The sequence below is a fragment of the Aotus nancymaae genome, unplaced genomic scaffold, assembly GCF_030222135.1.
Source record: "Aotus nancymaae isolate 86718 unplaced genomic scaffold, 86718_ANA_hifiasm-v0.15.2.pri h1tg000064l_1, whole genome shotgun sequence".
In the NCBI taxonomy this organism is placed as follows: Eukaryota; Metazoa; Chordata; class Mammalia; order Primates; family Aotidae; genus Aotus; species Aotus nancymaae.
In genome coordinates, this window is record NW_026988479.1 from 33,538,418 (window position 1) to 33,558,541 (window position 20,124).

General features: G+C 54.7%; 1 protein-coding gene across 2 annotated transcripts in view; it reads right to left on the reverse strand.

Annotated features, from left to right (window-relative positions):
* Nucleotides 1-20,124, reverse strand: part of ELFN1 (extracellular leucine rich repeat and fibronectin type III domain containing 1) — a 76,140-nt gene that overhangs the window by 20,205 nt on the left and 35,811 nt on the right. The window contains exon 1 of one of the 2 annotated variants that reach the window (XR_010338753.1): nt 16,820-17,057. The gene's annotated coding sequence lies outside the window, so the exon portion shown is untranslated. Of the gene's footprint in view, nt 1-16,819; nt 17,058-20,124 lie in introns of those variants that run through there. The other variant, XM_012470902.2, reaches the window with a different exon arrangement.

Below are 20,124 nucleotides of genomic sequence, written 5' to 3' on the forward strand. Positions count from 1 at the left end.
TGCTCAGGAGGCTGAGGCAGGAGGATTCCTTGGGCCCAGGAGGCAGAGGCTACAGTGAGCCATGATTGCACCACTGCACGCCACCCTGGAAAAGGCCAAAGCCTTCAGGCAGACAGATTCTGGGAAGGGAGTGGAGTCCTCAAGTTGAATGAGGAAATGAAAGGAAGCCCCTTGAGTGGGGCTGGGGAACAGCCTGGGGCCACTCCTCTGGGGCAGCCCGGGACTGACCATAGGGTCATCCCACTACTTAAAGTCCCCTCCCTGCTCCTATGGAAAAGAGAAAAGGGAGGATTCAGCCCTAGTTTCCTAGCCCCTGGAAATATCTGAACTTCAGGAGATACCCCCACCAAGATAAAAGCCTCAGGATATACCCCCTCCAGAATAAAAGACCTTGTCTCATCGTGGAGAGGCCTGGCTAAAGCTTGGGGATTCACACCTGCCATCTCCACCGTCTTCCCATGCTCATTCATCCTTCATTCCCGCAATCATTCATTCACTCAGTATTTATTGAGTGCTTGGGGGTGGGAGACCAAGATGGATGGAATAGGGTTGCTGTCTGCATAGATCACAGAGGCTCTGAAGAGACCAAGAGTGATGGAATCCTACAGCCCGGCCCCATGCTGGACACCAATCCTGTGGCTTGTTGCTGTGTGCCCCTGGGCAAGTGGCCCATCCACTTGGCTTCAATCTTTTCATCTGTAAAATGACCCTGGGAGGACTAAATAAAAGGACACATGGGAAGAACCCAGCCTGGCTCCTGTCTCAGCAGACATGGGTCCCTCGCGGAAGAACCCGGGGTGTGCAGGGGAGAGTTCTGGTGGAGGGGGTATCCCAGCCTTCGGGCCCTACTAACAGCTGGGCTCATGTTCCACCTGAGGCTGGGATGATGGCCCATCCCCTCTTCTCGGGGTGGCACCCTCACCCTGCCTCTGGTTGTCACCTCCTACCTACCCACCTGTCTGTACCCAGGTGAGCAGGCAAGAGGGAAGGGACTTGGGGACCCTCTCTGGACAGAGCCTGGGCTAGAAGTGAGTGGCTGGCTAGCTCTCCCTGGAGGCCCGGGTCCCCTCTGCAGCTGCTGCCTCACCCCAGGAGATCCAGGGACCCTGGAGAGCACAGGCAGGTGGACGCGAGGCCTCAGGGAAGCTGGGCCAGCTGGGCCCTGGGGAGGGACTTGGCGCGGTGTCGGGCTGTGCGTGCCGCCAGCGTATGTCTGAACGGGCACATTCGGCAGGGTCCATATGCTGACTGCTATAAATAGATCTTCTCATTTAGGCTTCAAAGGGCCAAGGTGAGGAAGAAGAGATGGTTTAGAGAGGCCCTGTGCAGGCAGGGCTGCGGCTCTCGGCCTGGGTGCCCAGTAACCCCGTCCCCATCCCAGCACAGTGGTCAGGACAGAGCTTGGGTGCGGTGGCCACGGCACAAGGAGGGGTCAGGCCCGTGGAGGGTGGGGACCTGGGAGCCATGCATTCTCCAGCCAGAGACCTGCTAGGACCTGGAAAAGAACAGCGTGTGTGTGTCTGTGTGTGATTTTGTATGAGTGTGTATTGTGTATGTGATTGTGTGGGAGTGTGTATTTGTGTGATTTTTGCACAAGTGTGTATTGTGTGATTTTTATGCGAGTGTATATTGTGTGTATTGTGTTATTTTTGTGCGTGTGTATTGTGTGTGTGATTGTGTGGGAATGTGTATTTGTGTGTGTGATTTTGGTGCGAGCGTGTATTGTTTGATTTTTATGCGAGTGTGTATTGTTTGTGATTTTTGTGCGAGTGTGTATCCGTGTGTGATTTTTGTGTGTGTATTTGTATGTTAGTGTAATTTTTGTGCGAGGGTTTATTTCCCTGAGTGTGAGTGTGATTTCCGTGAGGCAGTGTATTGTGTGCAAGTGTGTATTGTGTGTGATTTTTGTGTATTTGTCTGTGAGTGATTTTTGTGCGAATATTTGTGTGATTTTTGTGTGTGTGTATGTATGTGAGTGTGATTTCTGTGTGTATTGTGTGGGAGTGTGTTGTGTATGCGATTTTTGTGGGAGTGTGTGTGTAGTTTTGTACGTATTTGTGTGTGATTTCTGTGTGTGTATTTTATGTGTGTGAATTGTGTGTGTCTGAGTGTGACTTCTGTGTGAACGTGTACTGTGTGTGTGCATGAGTGTATGCGCATGTATGGGTGTGTTCTCAGTCTCTGACCCCTCCAGCCATGGGTCTACCCTGGCCCCTCCCCACCCTTTCCCGACACGCACACACAGACACGCACACATGTGTTGCGATCACAAGCGTCTCATCACTGCTTCATTGCAGGCAAGTGTCCGACAGCTGGGGCAGCCAGAGGACACTCCATTTTCAGTGAAGCTGACATCGCTGGAAAGCACCCAGCTGGGGTGCCAGCGCGCCCTTTCAGGAGTGACTTCATCAATGAGACCGCAGCCCTGCCCAAGAGGGAGGCCTGCATTCTGCTCACACCACACCCCCCATGCCTTCCTCCCTCCGTCTAGCTGCACCGACCTGCAGACACGCGCCTGTCACTGGCCTCGCCGAGCCCTGTCCCGTCCCACCGTCTCTTTTTCTCCTCCCCATGCGCCAGGGCCCTCGCCAGCTGCCAGGAGCCCCAGTGACGGCTGTGGGCGGGATTCTGTCCGGGCAGCCTCCCTCTTGGAGTCATCAGCCTATTCCCTGGGTTCCTTCTTCCCTAAACACAGTGCTAGGCCCCTGCTGCCGGCCAAACTGCCTGCACCCACTGGGTTTTGGGATGTCAAGGTCACCTGCTCCCACTCCCTAATCCTGGCCTCTGCCCTACTTCTGGGAGACCCCTCTTTGATCCTCAGCTCAGCCTTACTCAGGGACAGAACTGCCCTCTGGGGTACAGGGTGGGGCCCTGTGGGGTACAGGGCTGGGCCCTCTAGGGTGCAGGGTGAGGTCCTCTGGGATGCAGGGCTGCACTGTGACACATTCTTCTGCCTCCTGAGCTGCACCCCTCCCCACAGGGTCCTCGCCTGGCATGGTGGAGAGGGGGCTGGCACCTGATGTCAGGGCAGGGGCAGTGTCCACTGTGAGGTAAGGAGACGAAGGTGACAATGCCCTCAGAACCTGGCAAAGAGGCTGATGTAGACCAAAAGTGGTGGGGGGGTGCCGGAGGGGAGGTGAGTGCGAGGCACAAGTGACCCTGACCTGGAGGAAGGAGAAGTGGTGGCCATGAACCTGCGGGTCCACCAAGAAGAATCGGGTGAGACACACCCAGCCCCTGTGACAGGCCCTGGGGGAGTCGTGTTCATGGGAGCCCGGCCTCTGGGAAGGCTGTGCTCTGTGATCACTTATGCTTGAGTCCCTCAAAGGGCCGGGGTTCCCCAAGGGGAGTCCGTTTGGGGGTCCTGGGCTCTGTCTTCACCCAGTTCTGCCTGTGAACAGCAGTTTGGATGAAATTTGAGAGTTTGCAGGAGGGCAGGGACCAAGACCCAAGCCTTCCCTCCTGAGGGTCAAATTCATCTCCACAAGTCACACCGGGCAAAACTTACACCCATGAAGCCAGCCAGCAGGGAGGCAGGGCCACACATCACCTCAGGGAACAGAAAGACCAAGAGCAAATTCCAGGATAAACGTGGCCACCTGAGAAGGCAACACGGGCTGACTTAATAGAAGTATGTTAGGTAGAATAGAGGAGGTGATCTGGTTCTGTCCAGCACTGCTTAGCCATGACAAAGGGTTTGGTTCCAGACCTCCAGGGAGATCATAAAAGCTCATGCAGGCTATGCACATGCACTTTGGGAGGCCGAGGAGGGCAGATCACCTGAGGTCTGGAGTTCAAGACCAGCCTGGCCAACATGGCGAAAACATGTCTCTACTAAAAGTATAAAAATTAGCCAGGTGTGGTGGCGGGTGCCTGTGATCCCAGCTGCCTCAGGAGGCTGAGGCAGGAGAATCGCTTGAATCTGGGAGGTGGAGGTTGCAATGAGATCGCACCACTGCACTCCAGCCAGGATGACAAGAGCAAAACTCTGTCTCACAAAAAGCAAGCTCATGCTGACATTGCGCCCACCACGCACGAGACACTGTACTAGAAACTCTGCATGTGTTAACATGTTGGATACTTATGGTAACGCTTTGTCATCTGTGCTGTTATTTCCATTTTACAGACAAGGCACAGACTTGTTCATGAACTTGCCTGCGTTCCCATGGCAACTAAGTGGTGGGTCCAGGGCTCAAGCCAAGGCAGCCTGGTCCCAGAGCCCCTGTGACTAATCACATCCTATGTGGCTTACGGGTCCCCAGGTGAATAAGGGACTCCAATGGGAGGGGCCACAACATCAGCTCATCCAAAAAAAGTGGGAGAAGACGGGGTCTGGCTGAGGCAAGGGGCGTCAAGTGCACTGCGGCTTACAGAGTTGCCTACGCCAGAAAGCTCCCCCACCAGGGCAGGCCCTGCACGTGGCCTCCCCTCATTCTCCCGGAGACTTCTCCGCGCCTGACAATGAGAGTGGGACCCAGTATGCAGTGTGAGAAAACAACTAGGCAGCCTCTTCAAGGCAAAGGTTCTCTCGGTCCAAGAGTCCATGCCCCAGGCCTGGGCATAGCCCTGGAGAAGCTGGGGGAGCCGCCCAAAGATGTTCATAACACCATTGTTTATAGTGGTGACAGGATGGACACCAGATGTCCACGAGAGAGTGGACTAGAACCTTGTGAGTCATGGGCCTGGTGGAGTACTATGCAGTAGTGAAAAAGGAACCACAGAGCCATGTGCACAGAGTGGATCCCACTCGCAAATACGCTTCCCAGCCAACAAGCAAGCTGTCCAAGACACCTGCTGTATCGCACCCCGTATCCAAAGCTTCAGAGCGTGCAAAAGCGTATTATGTAGGCGTTCATACAAATATGGTCAAAGTGTAAAAAATGTGTCACCATAAGGTTGTGGAGATCTGTCACACAACACTTCTGTGAATACACTGAACACCACTGAACTGAACTGCAGGCTAAAAATTCATAAGGTGGTGAATTTTATGTATATTTGGCCACCAAGAAAAGAAAGTTTTTGAGATAGAGTTAAACTCCTGTCTCCCAGGCTGGAGTGCAGTGTCATGATCTCGGCTCACTGCAACCTCCAACTCCCAGGTTCAAGCAATTCTCCTGCCTCAGCCTCCCGAGTAGCTGGGATTATGGGCGCTCACCACCACACCTGGCTAATTTTGTATTTTTAGTAGAAATGGGGTTTCACCATGTTGGCCAGACTGGTCTTGAACTCCTGACCTCATGTGATCTGCCCACCTCAGCCTCCCAAAGTGCTGGGATTACAGGCATGAGGCACCATGCCCAGCCAAAATATTTTTTAAAAACAAAGAGGGATACAGGATCTAAAAGGGGAAGCTTTCGGTGTACCAGGATTAAGCTGGGAAGGAAGTGGACATTTAGGTATTTATTGTATTATTCCTTATATCATTGATTGTATTAAATATTTTATAACTAGTGAAATATTTATAAGGGATTTCTTAAATATTTGAGACATCTTAAATATTTTATAATCAATTTTAAAATGTTTTGGAAAGCAATGGGCTGTCATGTAAAACTGAGCTCCCCATCAGTGGAGGTATACAAGGAGAGGCAGGACACAAGAGATGGCACCTAAGTAATGTGGTGGGAGGTGGACTAAAAAAGTGGCTCCTGGCCCAGCGCAGTGGCTCACGCCTGTAATCCCAGCACTTTGGGAGGCTGAGGCAGGTGGACCATTTGAGGTCAGTAGTTCGAGACTAGCCTGGTTAACACGGTGAAACCCTGTCTCTACTAAAAATACAAAACTTAGCTGGGTGTAATGGTGAGCACCTTCCCAGCTACTCGGGAGGCTGAGGCAGGAGAATCGCTTGAACCCGGGAGGTGGAGATTGAGGTGAGCCAAGATTGCGCCACTGCACTCCAGCCTGGGCAACAAGAGCGAAACTCTGTCTCAAAAAAAAAAAAAAAAAGAAAAAAGTGGCTCCTAAATTGGGATAGCTCAGAATCACTCATGAGTTTTGAAAAAAAGATTTCCAAGACATAACTCAGGGGTCCTGATTCGGTAAGTCGAGGTAGGGCCAAGCACCTGTATTTGCTCATGTGCCCCCTCCTCCAGCTGGAACAGCTTTCTGGTCTAAGCATTGTTTCTCTAGTCCCAAGGACCAGGCCTGGGCCAGCTGAACCCCTGACCAGCTCAGCCATTCTCAGGCCCAGGGCAAAAGTCTGTCCACTTCACACCTGCTGTAGTAAAGGATGGGATGTACCCACCCCAGAACGCTCCTGGAGCTGTAAGCGGTGAGTCACAAGCAAGCTCAGATGGAATCACTGAAGACCAGAGCGGGGAAGGGAGTGCCCCAGAATCACAGCGGACAGAGGGAGACTTGAGCTTGGGCCTTCTCATTCCCTTCTAGAACCTGCCTGTGTCACAGGCAGAGGAACTGACTGGCTTCACAAACTCCTGGACAACAGATGGTGACCCATGGTTTTGGGGCAGTCTCTCCCTCAGAACACCCTCTCTGGGCACCGAGGAAACACTAGATAGGCTGAGCTTGGTGGGCTTGGCAGGTGCATAACTCAATGCTTTGCAGATGGTACATGTGAGAAGTTGAACCTTCATCTCACAGGCCGATGGCTTTAAGGCCCCAGCTGTTCTTCATCCAGCCAACAAGGAGTTTAAAGCACCTACTACGTGCCAGGCACCATGCTAGGGTGTCGCACAGGGCAGATGGGCTGTGCTGTCCAGCAGGTTTGCTGCCTTGTGTGTGCCTTTCAGTGGGCCTGGAGTCATATCGAGAGAACCTCCCAGCTTTGGCCTCTGCCCCCTGAGAGCTTGCACTCACACACGCAGGCCCTAAGAGGGAAAGGGAGCTTCCCTGAGTCACACAGTGAGGGCGTGGCAGAACCAGGACAAGGGCCTGGTTCTCCTGATCCTCTCCAAGGTGACGCCCCATACCTCCCTGAAAACATCAGGCCTGGTTGCGCAGGCAGGAGGAGGGTGAGTGAGTGATCAGCCATATAACTGCCTCCCCCCGGCTCTTTCTCACCTAGTACAAGTTGCTAAACCTCTCTGTGCCTCTCACCCACCTCACAGGGATGAGAGAATGCCTTATAGTCATGTCAGACAGCTTTTATCCAATGTTTAATTTTGCAAGTGCTGGTACATGTTTATTTAAACATGTTATTAAACACATAGAAGCACTATGAAGTGGAAAGTCCTCTGATCATTCTCATTTTCCAGAAGAGGAAACTGAGGCACAGAGAGAGAGCAAGGAACATGGTGGTAAGGGACACAGCTGGGACCTAGGCCCAGGCAGGATGGGGGTGGGGCTGCCTCTGTACCAGAGGCCACACAGTCATTGGAGCATGCAAGGTCTGAGTTTGAGTTCATGGTCAGTATTTAGTAGTTGTTACCTCAGACAATAACACAGTGATGTTCTACGTTACATAATGAAAGTAGGAGCGTACTCTGTGGAAGAGAGATCCAAGTACTAGGTGGGGGAGTGAGGCTGGGGGGAGGAGGGGGAGAGGTGGTCTCCAGGGCCCGAGATATGCTGGAATAGGAAGGCGCTTTGAAGAGCTCAGAAAGGCATCACGACCTGCTGAGGTTCTTGGCACACAAGCTGGCGCAAAGAGCCATCTGGTCTACCACCTGCCTAGTGAGATGGGGCCGGGTTATTGAAGGCGGCTTTCCATTCATTCATGCCACAAACCTGCACGCTGGTTTCCTGGCTCATGGCCTCGGTGTTCTCTGCTGTGCCTAGGTGGAGGCTGGGGTGTGGGGGGTGCCATTCCTGAGGCTTGCTGGGGCACCGCTGGCTGCCCCTTTCCAGCGGCTGTATGGGCCTCCCAGTGGGCATGAGCCAGCAGGCCTCTGGGAAACTCAAGTGCAGGCAGAGGAAGCCTGGGGCCCACGGTGGAGACTTCCAACCCCCCGCCCCGGCTTCGTCTTCCCACAGGAGTAAGGGCAGAGGCCCTGGACTCCACCCAGACTGGGCCTGAGTGTAAGGATACTGGCTTCCCTAGGGCAGGGAAAATGGGCAGAGGATGGAGTTTAAAAGGAGAGGTGTCTGGCTGGGACATCTCCAGGCAGCATCAGGCTCACGAGGGACACCGTGCCAGGATGCTGTCAGCTGAGTCTTATTTCTGGGCTGAGAAAGGGGAGCCCAGGACATGGAGTGCGGGTGGCTGGGGCTGGGGTTTGCAGAGGTGATGTGGAGGAGGCCCCCACCTCGTAGCCATTTGCTCCTGGCCTGATCCCAGTGCTTCGAGCCCCACCATTTGGGGAGATTCCTCTGGGCCCTGTTGTCTTTGGTTTTCAAGAAGATGCCAAAGGTCTGCCAACAGATCTGGAAAGGGCAGCGTCCTCACAGAAGCAGAGTCTGTGGACCCATCCAAACTCAGCTTCTCCTCCTGTTGGCTGAGGGAGGGTTGGCTGGGAGGCTTGGGGAACAATGGGGCTGTCTCTAAGACACAGGAGTCTCCAGGGGTGGGTGTGTCCAGAAGGCCCTGGCCGCAGAAGCGGGAATTAGAGGGTGCTGCCTAGCCCAGAGCCAGTCCTGTTGGTGGGTGGGCCTCTGTTGGTAACCTCGGGGGTGGAGATGGAGGCACTCATTCAACTCCAGACGTTACGCAGGCGGTCAGGACCCTGGACAGCTCTGGGCTGGTTCCCAGACTCTCTTGGGGCCCCCCCCCAAAAAAAGAGGAAGCTGCCAGCATCTTGTGCATCCCATCCTAAGAAGCCCTGAAGCGCAACTCAGAGGAGGTAAGATTCTCAGGAAGAGAAATGAGGGCAGAGGTCTAAGACCCTTCGGCCCAGGGTGGATGCCAGAGAGGTCAGAGCTGAGGTCCATAAGCCAATCAACAGGCGAGAGGGAATCTGAACCAATACAGCCGGGGGTTGGGGAGCCTTTCTGGAGTCCTAGGATGGCTCCATCATTAACTCTAGTATGACCCAGGACCTCAGCTTCCCCAGCCAGAACACAGATGGAGTGGTCTCCGGGTGAGGTGACTGCACACACATCCTGGTCTGCCCTACTGTCCCGATGTCACTACAAATGCCACCTCTTTGTACTCTCAGAAGTACCCTGGTTTGGACACCAAATCACATGGTCACTGTCTCTCTGGGTACCCTTTCCATTCAAAGTGTGCTAATGATCTCCTCCTGTTTCAACTTTTAGCAAGGAAGGCTTTCGGCCAGGACCGAGGCCCTATGGATGGGTCCGTCACCCCAGCGCTACTTCCCATTCTCCAGCCAGGCCCGCTGAGGGCAGCCCACTCGCCCTTCTTCCCACAAGGCACTGTGAGATGTCTAGAGGAATGAGTGGCCAAGACCTCTCGCTGATCCCTATCCTCCTCTTCCTCCTTACTAATTAAACTGCGAATTTGAGCTGGACTCGCCTAAATAGTACATTTCCAGCTGCCCTTGCAGCTAGGACCACATTCTAGTCAGTGGAACGTGAGTGGAGTCGAAGTGTTCCATGGTGAACCACTCCCTTATAAGGAATGGGCATGCATGCTCCTTGCCAGCTGGGATGCAGATGTGATGGTGGGAGCAGGAGCAGCCACTTTGGTCCCAGAAATGAAACTGCAGGTGACGGTGACAGAGCCACTCTACCAGCCCTGGACCACTGAATTCTTGCTGTTTGTGAAAGAGAAATGAACTTCTATCTTATTTAAACTGCCATTCTTCAACTGCTTGTCCTACCTAACACAGATGAGAGGCTTCTCACTCAGAGAAGCAGATTACACACAGGGGAGGGAGGAGCCTGGCACAATCTGGAAGTACTCTGGGCAGATGGGGAAGGGAGGAGGAGCAGGAATATAACTTCCTCCTCCCCTGCAATCTGTCCCTGACATGCCCGATTTTCTTTTTCCCACCCTGGCACCACAACCCCAGCCCAGCCATCCCTACACTCTGCACATGCCACACGCAGTGGAGACACCACTGTTTCTGCCATCTCTCACACCCAAAAGCCGCTGTGGCCTTCTAAGTTCCACACACCCTTCCTTCCTAGAAGGCCACTCTGACTGTCCGATTCTCTGAGTTCTGCATGCGTGCACTGTTCCTCTCTGGGAGTGTCAGGACCACGGTGAACCACATCGCCAGCCAGGACTGCACTTCCAAAGGCACAGCTTGGGCTCCAGCTACCCCGCACCCTCCTCTGAGTGGAGCACACAGTAGGACCGCAGCATGTGCTTACAGACAGGGCACACTGCCTGCCTCCACCTGCCCTTTCCTGGGTGTCCCAGAGTCTCAGCGTGTCAGCTGAGCGAGTCTGGAACTGCAGCCCACTGAGGTGCTCATGGCATTTTGGGGCCATGCTGCAAGCGGCCAGGCCAGGATGCTCCAATGTCCAGGGCAGCATAAGCCAGGGCAGACAGAGAGTGCCACGGGCTGCCCCAGGTGCCTGTGATCTCCATGCAGAGAGCAGCAAGGCTCTGATATTGGAGCCTGGGTGGCTCTCCTGCACTCCGGCTCCGGGCAGATGCATGGCCCCTGTCTGCCTCTATTTCCTGAGTGCAGCAGCACCACTGATGCCCATCGCTCAGGGCTGTGGTGTTATGGAGAGGCTGCATCTAGAAGGTGCTCAGTAAACGCATCCTTCTCCTCCCATACCTTCCCCCACTCCTCCCTCCTGCACGCTCTGGCAGAGAAGCAGCTCCTTGAGCTCTGGGTCACGTCTCTCCAGATCAAATCACTGCTATGAAACAGCAACGGCCCTGTCTGCTAATTCCCCTCTGGCTCCCATGCCCCATGCCGGCTGCCTGCACCCCAGCCCCTGCAGATCCTCCTCTTCTCCCCAACTCTCCTTCCTCCCCTCTCCCCCTCCATGGCTGCTGTCAAGCCAGGCCTTGGCGCCAGCCTCCTCCCCAGGCCCTCCAGTTCCCCTATACACTCTCTGACCCACTTTGGCTGCTGGCTTCACAGTTTCCCTAGGTGGGGCTGGGGGAGCGAGGCTGCAGCCCTGGCTGTGAGTCACTGGGGCTGCGTCTGCAGGGGGAGGGTATGGCTACAACAGGCATGCAGCCCCCAGGGGTCATCACTCAACATGTATGCACAGGGATGCATACGCCTGTGTGTGCAGAATGTGGGCATCCTTGCACATGCGGGGGTCCTGGGGATCCCACGTGTGCAGGCACGTAGCTGGGCCAGCCTGGGGCATGCAAACACGCGTGCACACACAGACATACACCCACATCCGGCAGCAGCAAGGAAGGCAGCTGAGGCTCTGGAGGGAGGATGGGGGAGAAACACTTGGTGGCAACTGCCCACCTTACCCAGGCCATCATCTTACTAGATGCTGTGTGAGCCCCCGGGGCCTGGACCTCCATGGCACACAGTATGATAACCCTGGAGGGAAACCTGGAGGTAGCTCAAGCCAAGAGATGGCTCAGGTGTTGGCTGTTACCTTCCTAATGACAAGGAACAGACTTAGCTAGTGTAGTCCCTTCTCCTTCGCCTCTACCCTACTTCCTGGTTTCCTGCCTGAGATGCAAATGCAATGGCCAGAGGTGCGGCAGCCATTCTGAGGCCATAAGGACAAACGCCCAAACAGCAGAGCAGGAAGCTACAAGGAACCTGGGCCACTGACAACCCCCTCAGGCTGTGTACCAGCCCCACTGCCACCTTCTTTGCATGAGAAAAATGACCCCCAGGTGGGGTTCAACCACACAGTGTTCAGGTTTGTCCTGCGCAGCCAAATTCAATCTCTAGCTAACACGCATAAACTAATACTGAATCATTTTATTAGAAAGTTACTGTCACTTTAATACTCCTGATTACAACAAGAAGAAAGTCTCAGATCGGGGTGGTGAGTCTGGAACACCTCTGCACACTTACGGCTCTCCCTTTTTAATAAAGCAATAGCCGGCCTTGGGCTCCGAGCCTCCCCCCAGGCTATCACATCCAACTAGAATTTAATAACATTGTTTTGTTTCCACTGAATTTACTTTTATGATTATGAATTCTATTTATGGCAAGAGAGGCTTGTTTTCCATTTGTAGTGGTGCTATAAAGCTTCTCTTTTAAATAAACGTATTTAAGTTTTTAAAAAGTGAATGGATTTAGAGGAAGGCGGTAGTCTTGAAGTCGTAGAGGGTGTGGGGGGCGGTGAACAGACGGCTCTGCTGGGGATGCTGCCCAGTCCTGCACTGCAGCTCTGAGGGACAGTCTGTCCCGGGCAGGAGGAGTGGGCAGGGCCGGGGTAGTTAGGCCTGGCCCCTCCGAATGCTGGGGGCTGAGCCTCTGCTGTGAGAGTTTGTTCAGCCCAGAGGCAGGGGATGGGTTTCCCTTGGGGCTGGGCAATCTCTAGAAGTGGCAGCCTCAGAAGAGCAGGCTGGTCAACTGGGCAATGAGCTGTGGGCAGTGATTTGAAGTTGTCCTGGTCACCGAGCCACTAACTCAATGTCCCAGGTTCCTTCCAGCCCGCCCATGTGAGGCAAGACTTCAAATGCGGGGGCTCCGGGAGCCGGCATGACCTTTTGCTGATTAGCTCAGGCTGTTTGCTCGGCAGCCGCCAGCTGATCTCTGGACGGCGGCTCAACACGCCAGCCACAGCCGCCTGTCACCCTCTGGCAGATAAATAACTGCTCCTGGAGAGGTGGGGGAGGGAAGCCGGGTGTGCGGCGGAGCTAGGGGAGCAGCGGCATGCAAGTTGCAGGGATTGGCAGGGTGGCCTTGGGTGAGTCACTGGGATGTCAGCTCTGCAGTTCAGCAGCACCTCTGCGGGCAAGAGCATCGCCCCCATTCCCCAGGGCGGGAAACCACGACCTACAGCGGGGAAGGGGCTTGTAGAGAGGGTCTGTGCTCACCTCCCTCAGCTACCAGGCTCTGCTGTCGTGAACAGGCCGGCCCACATCTGGCCTCTGTCCCTGGTGCTGAAAGAGTCCCGCCAAGGTCACCCAGGGTCACAGGACACCAGAGAGCCCCTTTCTAGACTCTCAATCACTGCTTGAATAAAAGCAACTTCTAGGGACCAGGCCTTGAAAGCAGGAAGTGGAGGAGGAGAGGGGCAGGGGCCTGGGAAGCTGGGAAACTTGAACTCGCTGAGTGACAAAAGGACGTCCCTAGAAGGGATCTCGGGAACAATGAGTTCCGCCCCCAGGTTCCTGAGGAAGATTCAGCCTAGAGGCTGCCTCACCATCAGACCGCCCAGGAGCCAGGCCCATCTGTCTTGCCACCTGCCTTCTGAGGTGGGGCCGGGCTGGGAAGCGTCCCATCTACTCATTCAACAAACATTTATGCACTGTCTCCCACCTGCCAGGCTCTGAGGCTCACCGCCGCGCAAGGCCAGCAGCCTAGGGCTGAGCGCACAAGAGTAGACGGAGATTTCATGCCTGCTGAGGACTCCGGAGGCTACGGGCTGGGGCGATCCCACGCAGGCTGCGCTGAGCCTGGAGGAGCCTGAACTTGGGCTGGGATGGAAGGACAGGTATCTCTGGGAGCAAGGAAAGACTAACATGGATGGAGCATCCGTGTTCCAGAGATCGCTGAGTTCCCATTCCATGCTCAAGGCAATATCCAGCGCTGCTGAACGAGCACCTACTTGATACCAGGCTGTCTACACACCCCACTGAACGCTTCCCTCCCAGGAGGGGCCTTATTGTCCTCATTTTATAGAAAAAGAGGGAGGTGAGAGGTAGAAAATGACTCCCAGCATTTCACACTCAAAACCCAGCAGGGCAGAGGTGGGCTGACTTTTTAAAAGGAAAGAAAGGCTGGCCGCGGTGGCTCACGCCTATAATCCCAGCACTTTGAGAGGCAGAGGCAGGCGGATCACTTGAGGTCAGGAGTTTGAGATCAGCCTGGCCAACATAGCGAAAACTCGTCTCTACTGAAAATATAAAAATTAGCCAGGCCCAACTACTTGGGAGGCTGAGGCAGGAGAATCACTTAAAAATTGGAAGCATAGGTTGCAGTGAGGCAAGATCACGTCACTGCACTCCAGCCTGGGCAACAGGGCGAGACTCCATTTCAAAAAAAGAAAAGCAACAAACTTGGGGGACAGGGTATTCCAGGCAAAGGGACTCCCACATGTAAAGACAGAGAGGGAAAGCCTGTGGCTACCGCCGGGCATATCAGGCAAAGCCCAGCCCAAGCCTTCCGATCACTGTCCCATCCCCAACGGCTGTGCAATGGGCTGGGGTGAGCACAGGCCAGTCTGACGGCCTCACCCTAACAGTGCGCAGTCTGCCGCAGCCCTGGGCCTCTGTGGTGCTCTGTCTGCTGCAATGTGGGTCTCAGTCTGGAGGCCGTGGGGCTCTTGGCTCCTGGCATGGTCTGAGCTGCTGTCCCCTCCCCCAGACTTCCCTGTCTTCCCAAGAGCTCCCAGCCCAGGGAAGCCCCCATCAAGAGAGGGTCTGTGGGGACACTGTCACATTTCAGGTGGGGACAGTGTCGTCCACAGAGGGGTGGGGCAGGCCACTGTTGCAGGGCTTTGCTCTGGTAGGGGATCAGCACAGATTGGTTGAATACATGAAGAACTAAAAACTGAGATTTCTGTTTCTGAGTGTTCTCTCTCTCTCTCTCCCTCTCTCGCTCTCGCTCTCTCTTCAAGGTTTTATTCTGTGTCTCTCTGAGCCTCTGCCTGTCTCTTCCTCTTTCTGGAAGTCTCTATATTTTCTGGATCTCTCTGTTCCTCTCTCCTCTCCTTCCCTTCCTCCCGCCCTCCCTGCCCTCCCCTCCCCTCCTCTCCTCTGGGCTTGGGATGTTCGGGACACAGGCTGAGTTGGGGTCCCACAGGCTGGCCTCAGTGGTACCTGCCCCCACCCACCCCCGGGCAGCAGACCCACCCCAGGTTCATTCCCACATTTCCACTTTCTAGGCCAACTGACCAGACCCACATGGAGCACAGCGTCTGCACACAGGGAGGACTTCACTACACTCGGAAGACACAGCCAGACCCAGGCCTCCCACTGTGTAGCCACCCCCAGTAGCCTGGTCCACAGATTCCCAGGGGCAGGGGGATCTTTTCTGAAATACAGAGGTGGTATCAAGGTCAGCAGGGCTTGGAGAGACCCTGTTGGGAAGGAGGAGAATGCCCCTTTGGGGAGGAGGAAGACCACAGATGGGGCCAGGCAGGGCTGGCGTCTGAGGCCCTGCTGATCCTGGCTCAGGCGGGGCAGCCCACTGTGCTGCAGGGAACTCGAGGCTGGGGCTCAGAACATCTGGGGCCTCGCCCCTGCTTTGTGAAGATTTTGACTAGGGAGTGAGTCCCTTCCCTTCTCTGGGCTTCGAGTTCCTCATCTATACAACAAGAAAGGTGGGTTCATGATCCCAAAGGTTCCTTCTAGCCCTAGTATTCTAGAAGCCCAAGGCAGCAGACCAGCACAGAGCTAACAGCAGCAGTCGAGCAGCCTGACCTGGGGACCCCACTGCCTGCCAGCCTTTGTGGGAAGGAAGGAGAAAAACATGGAGAAATGAACACTGGACTGTGAGTTAGAGGAGACCTATTCCCCTAATCTGACTCTGAATCACTATGTGGTCCCCTGGGCCTCAGTTTCCCCACCTGTAACATGAGACAGCTCGAGTGGATGAGACTTGAGGGCCTCCCAAATTGGAGATGCTACAAGACGTTGGCAGGGCCAGTGCTGTGCATGGAACCCCTCCTTACCAAGTCCTGGTGAGGCTTTTGAATAATGCCATAGTGGCAGGGGTGAGGGGGCAGGACAGAGCCCAGGAAACAACGTCCTCTGGGATCCCTCCCCAGAGCCCAGTCCAACTTGTCTTCCTGAGAAGCCTCCCTCTAAAGCTGCAGAGAGGTCTGGGCCTCTCTGACCATCAGCAGAAAAAGGCATGCCTTGGGAGGTTCTAGATGGAGTGTCTGTCCCCCTACGTAATGAAAAAGAGAACCTCAAAATTCCAAGATGCCTTCCTCTAGTGGTCCACTGGAATTGGCAGAACATAAGCATTACAACCACTCTAAATAAACTCAATATATAGAACGCTTTAATATGAAAGACAATCTATTTATTGAGGAAACCCACAGCCTAAAATCCAGACTTTTCAGTGTACTGTGTCACTTAACAATAGCGCCTCCTTCTGGTCAAGTGAGATATTACAACCCAGCTCTATTAGACCAAGAAACTACATAACAGGACCTGCTAAGTTTGAAAACTGCTGAGTCAGAGTCCCAGAATTGGGTAAAGTACAGTTGCCCAAATCCAAAGTATAGTTGCCCAAAAAGGACATATCTGCTATTTCTGAAAAAAGCTGCAGAAAAAGAACTTGTCCAGCTACCTTCCCACAGCAGGATGAAACTCAGAAAAGACACAGCACAACTGGATCACTGGAAGATCTGGCAAGCCATTAGGATGGAGACCTCCACCCCGCAATCACCTAGGTATTCAATTCAACAATTTGTATGTATTTTTCCAGACAGAGAACCTGTGTCAAATATATAGTGTAAGTGAATATTAACCTGTGTGACCTATGCCATGTTATTCATATAGTGGTTTTACACTCAAATGCTGGACCATATCTGTTCACAAAAGTGGTGAAAGATAAAGTCTCCTTTAATCCTCAGAGATGCTCCTGGCTTGTCAGGGAAGGATAATGGGTATACCCTGAGTATGGCCACCACCTACTTAGACCATTTCAGGGTCCCCTGGCAGCCCCAGGCTCCTCTTGTCCAATTCCGAGGCAGCCCCTGCAGCCTCTGTCCACTCTTTTCATCTCAGGGCAGCACTGTCAAACAAGAGTCAATCCCTGAGGAGCATTTATTTCTGCAGGACACCTGGCTCTGTCTCAATCTCCTTCCAGGCACACCTACTCACAGGTCATTAGGAATTATCCCCATCCCCCTTCCCCGCAACCCTCTGCAGACAGCATGACGAACAAGAGCATACCTTACTTGTATCTCAGGGCCCGCCAACGACCTGGTGCACCAGAGAAGAAGAGGCTGGAGGATTCCTCCCTGCCAGGCTCATGGACATGTTCACCTCATTACAGCACACAGAAGGACAGCCTGGGTCCATACAAACTGCAGGACAAATGGTCGCCAAGGCAGCCGCACCTGCACAGAGACAGAGGGGAGGAGGGTAAGGAGGGAGGAGCACTGCCTCCTGCAGCCATCTCAGTTGCTGGAAGACCCCATCTGCTGGAGCCACCAGCTGTTGGTCACACATGCACCGGACTGCCTGTACGTCACACACCTCAAGAACAAATCAGAGAGGCTAGGGACTTCCTGACACACAGAGCAGGCTGACACATGAGCCATGTGTCAGCCGGGACAGAGGAGAGAGGAACCAACAGCAGATGCAAGATGTGAGCTGAACTGCAGACCAAGGGATTAGCCAGACCTGGGGTCACTGCAACCAATTCCAACTCCAGTCACTCAGCAGTGGCCTGCGTGTTTGGGGTGAAGGCCCACCTGTGGTGCTGCAGCCCTGGAGGCTCTGGGGCCATTGAATCTGTGGGATCCCTCCAGGCACATCACATCCAACATACCTCCATGAGGTGAAGGCAGAAGGCTGGACTGATGAGGAAGAGACCCTGGGCGTGCTCACTGGAACTGCTGCATCCCCGGCAGGGCCCTCTCCCCGGCACCTTCCACCCTAGCTGCGAAGTGCCAGGCCAGGCCAACCACTGAGAAGGAAACTAAGTCAGTAGGCAGATGCCTCAGGCCAAAGCCCAGCTCTGTGCCGGTCTGCTGAGCGAGAGACCTTGGGCTAGTCAGTGAACTATGCTGCCTACAGGTTAGGTCATCTGTCCAGCCACTGCATCAATCCCAGGAAGCTCTGCACACCCAGCACTGGTGCAGAGGACTCTCTAGGCATCATCCCCTCTCACGAGCACACTTGCTTCCTTCACCACAATGCAGCACCTTATCTCCATTTTGCAGACAGGGAAACTGAGGGTCAGAAGGGAGGCTGCCCTGCCAGGGTTGCACAGCCGGGGTATGGTGCAGAGCCCAGCTCCATGAAGGATGCCTTTGCACCTGGAGGGCAGGAGGGAAAGCGCTGTGGGGTGCAGGGACCAGAGCAGGTGGCATCTGCAGGACGAACAGGGTTCTGGGTGCAAAGGGCTTGGTGTGGAGGTTGCAGGGGCCGCGCTGGGCTCTGCCACACCTGTGCCCCTGGAGGCTGAGGGAGCCTCAGAAGACCCCGGTGGGGACCAGGAGGGGCCCCCTGGTCTGTCTGCCCATACTCCGCCCCCACAGCTCCAGGACCAGAGCGAGTGCTAGAAGGCGAGCAGGAACCTGTCGCTGGCGGAAGTGTGTGTGTGTGTGTGTGCACAGATGAGTGAGTGGCATGTAATTACATAAAATTGTGGGTTAGAAGCGGATGTAAATAACCAAAAAATACATGGGAAAGTGGGGGGATGCTCTTCAGTTAGAGATAATTACTTAACCACTAATTGAAATAATAATGGTGTGTATTTGAATATGCTAAGGAGGCTGAACCTGTGCTCGAAAAGGTAACTGAAATAAAATAGGAGGAGGATTCCAGGTCCACATCCTCTCTGCCCCAGGCCTTTGCCCTGTGGGTCCCCCTGCTGTCTACCCAGCCCATGCCCACTTCCTTTGCTTGGTCCTGCCCGAGGCCCCTCCCAGGGCACCCATCAGCCCTAGGGTTGCCCCACTTCCTGCGCTGGGAGGGCAGATGCGGTGGTACAGGGCGTTTGTCCAGCAGCCTCCGGCGAAGTCCCAGGGGAGAGGCAGGAATGCATGCTTGTGGAGTGCCTACTGCATACCCAGCCCAGCTCTGCAAAGTGCTCCATGTTACAGACTAGGAGACAGGCGGGTGCGGCCAGCCCACAGTCACGTGGAGGGGTCGGGCCAGGACGCGGATTTCCAGCTACTCTTGGACTTTCCAGCAAAGCCATCCAAAGGAGGAACAGCCAGGCCTTGTGGAACCACCGTGTCCTTATGAGCAGAGGTCCAGAGCGGGAGCTCATAAGGACACGGAGCAGGCTCTACGTGTTCTCACATGTGTGCTGGGCACGGTGTGCAGGTCAAGGTACCTGCCCTGGGCTTTCGCTCTCCCTTAGCATCAGCAGCAGACTGAGTGTACACGTGCACACACATACGCACATATGTACACGTACACGCATGTTGCACATGTGCACACATACACATGAACTCATGTGCATTGCACACACAGAGGCACGCACACTCATCACTCTCCACAAAGGCCCACTCAGCCACACCCAGGCCCAGGCATCCAACGCACCCCCTCTGACACAGCCTGAGCTTTAACCCAACATCCTCCCTGGCATCTGCCAACGCAAGGCGCCTGAGGGGCTGAACACAAGGCAGGATGCAGGGGCCCACTCATCGACCCTCTAGAAGCCAGCCAGGCCTGGAGGGGGGTCTCTCTGGGGCCGTGTGCTTTACAGGAGTGAAGGTGATTAGACAAATTCACAGAGGCCTTTGTATTGCGGCTAGAAATCCATGCTTCTGAGCAGCCAGCATTGATCAGGGATTCGTGGGGTCGCTGGTGATCTGATATGCAGCAGCTGCTGGCCCAGGGGCTCCACTGGGAAGGTGGGGCATGCGGGGGCATGCCCAGATTTGCATGTCATGGAGATTCAGGGTGGTGTGGGTGGCAGCAGTGCACAGTGGGACTTGGAGGATGTGGGTTGCTGGGTTTTAAGAAAGTGATGGCTCCCACCCATGCACGTGGTCCATGGTGGCTCCGAGGAGGAGCCCAGAGGTAGGCTATGCTGGCAGCTGAGCAGCATCCATGTCAAGGCTGCCGTGACCTTGACAAGCTCCTGAAATGCTGTGCCTCACTTTCCCCCACTGTAGAATGAGGACAATGGTGACCATCCCTTTGTCAGGGTGCAGGCTCACAGCTCAATCTTGTCAGGAACCACAGGCCAGGGAGCCTCAGAGACCACTGGGCTGGAGGGGTCAAAGCTAGGAACCTGCCGTGGAAAATACACAGGCGGTTTTGTCTGTGATACTCAGGGCTTCATCAGCCCTCCCTGAAGACCATCCCGGGACGCCAAGGCTCTACTTTACACAAGGGCAAAGAAACTGTGCAGGATGTTGTGGACGGGAAACCGAGGCCCAAAGCCATCCACTGAATTGCCATGAGGCAGAAAAGGCAGGGGCCCAGAGAGATAGCAGTCCTCAGAGGCTAGGGTAAACTGAAGCTCCGAGGGGCCGATCACACAGGTGCATGGTGAGGCTGTGAGGCCTCCCTTC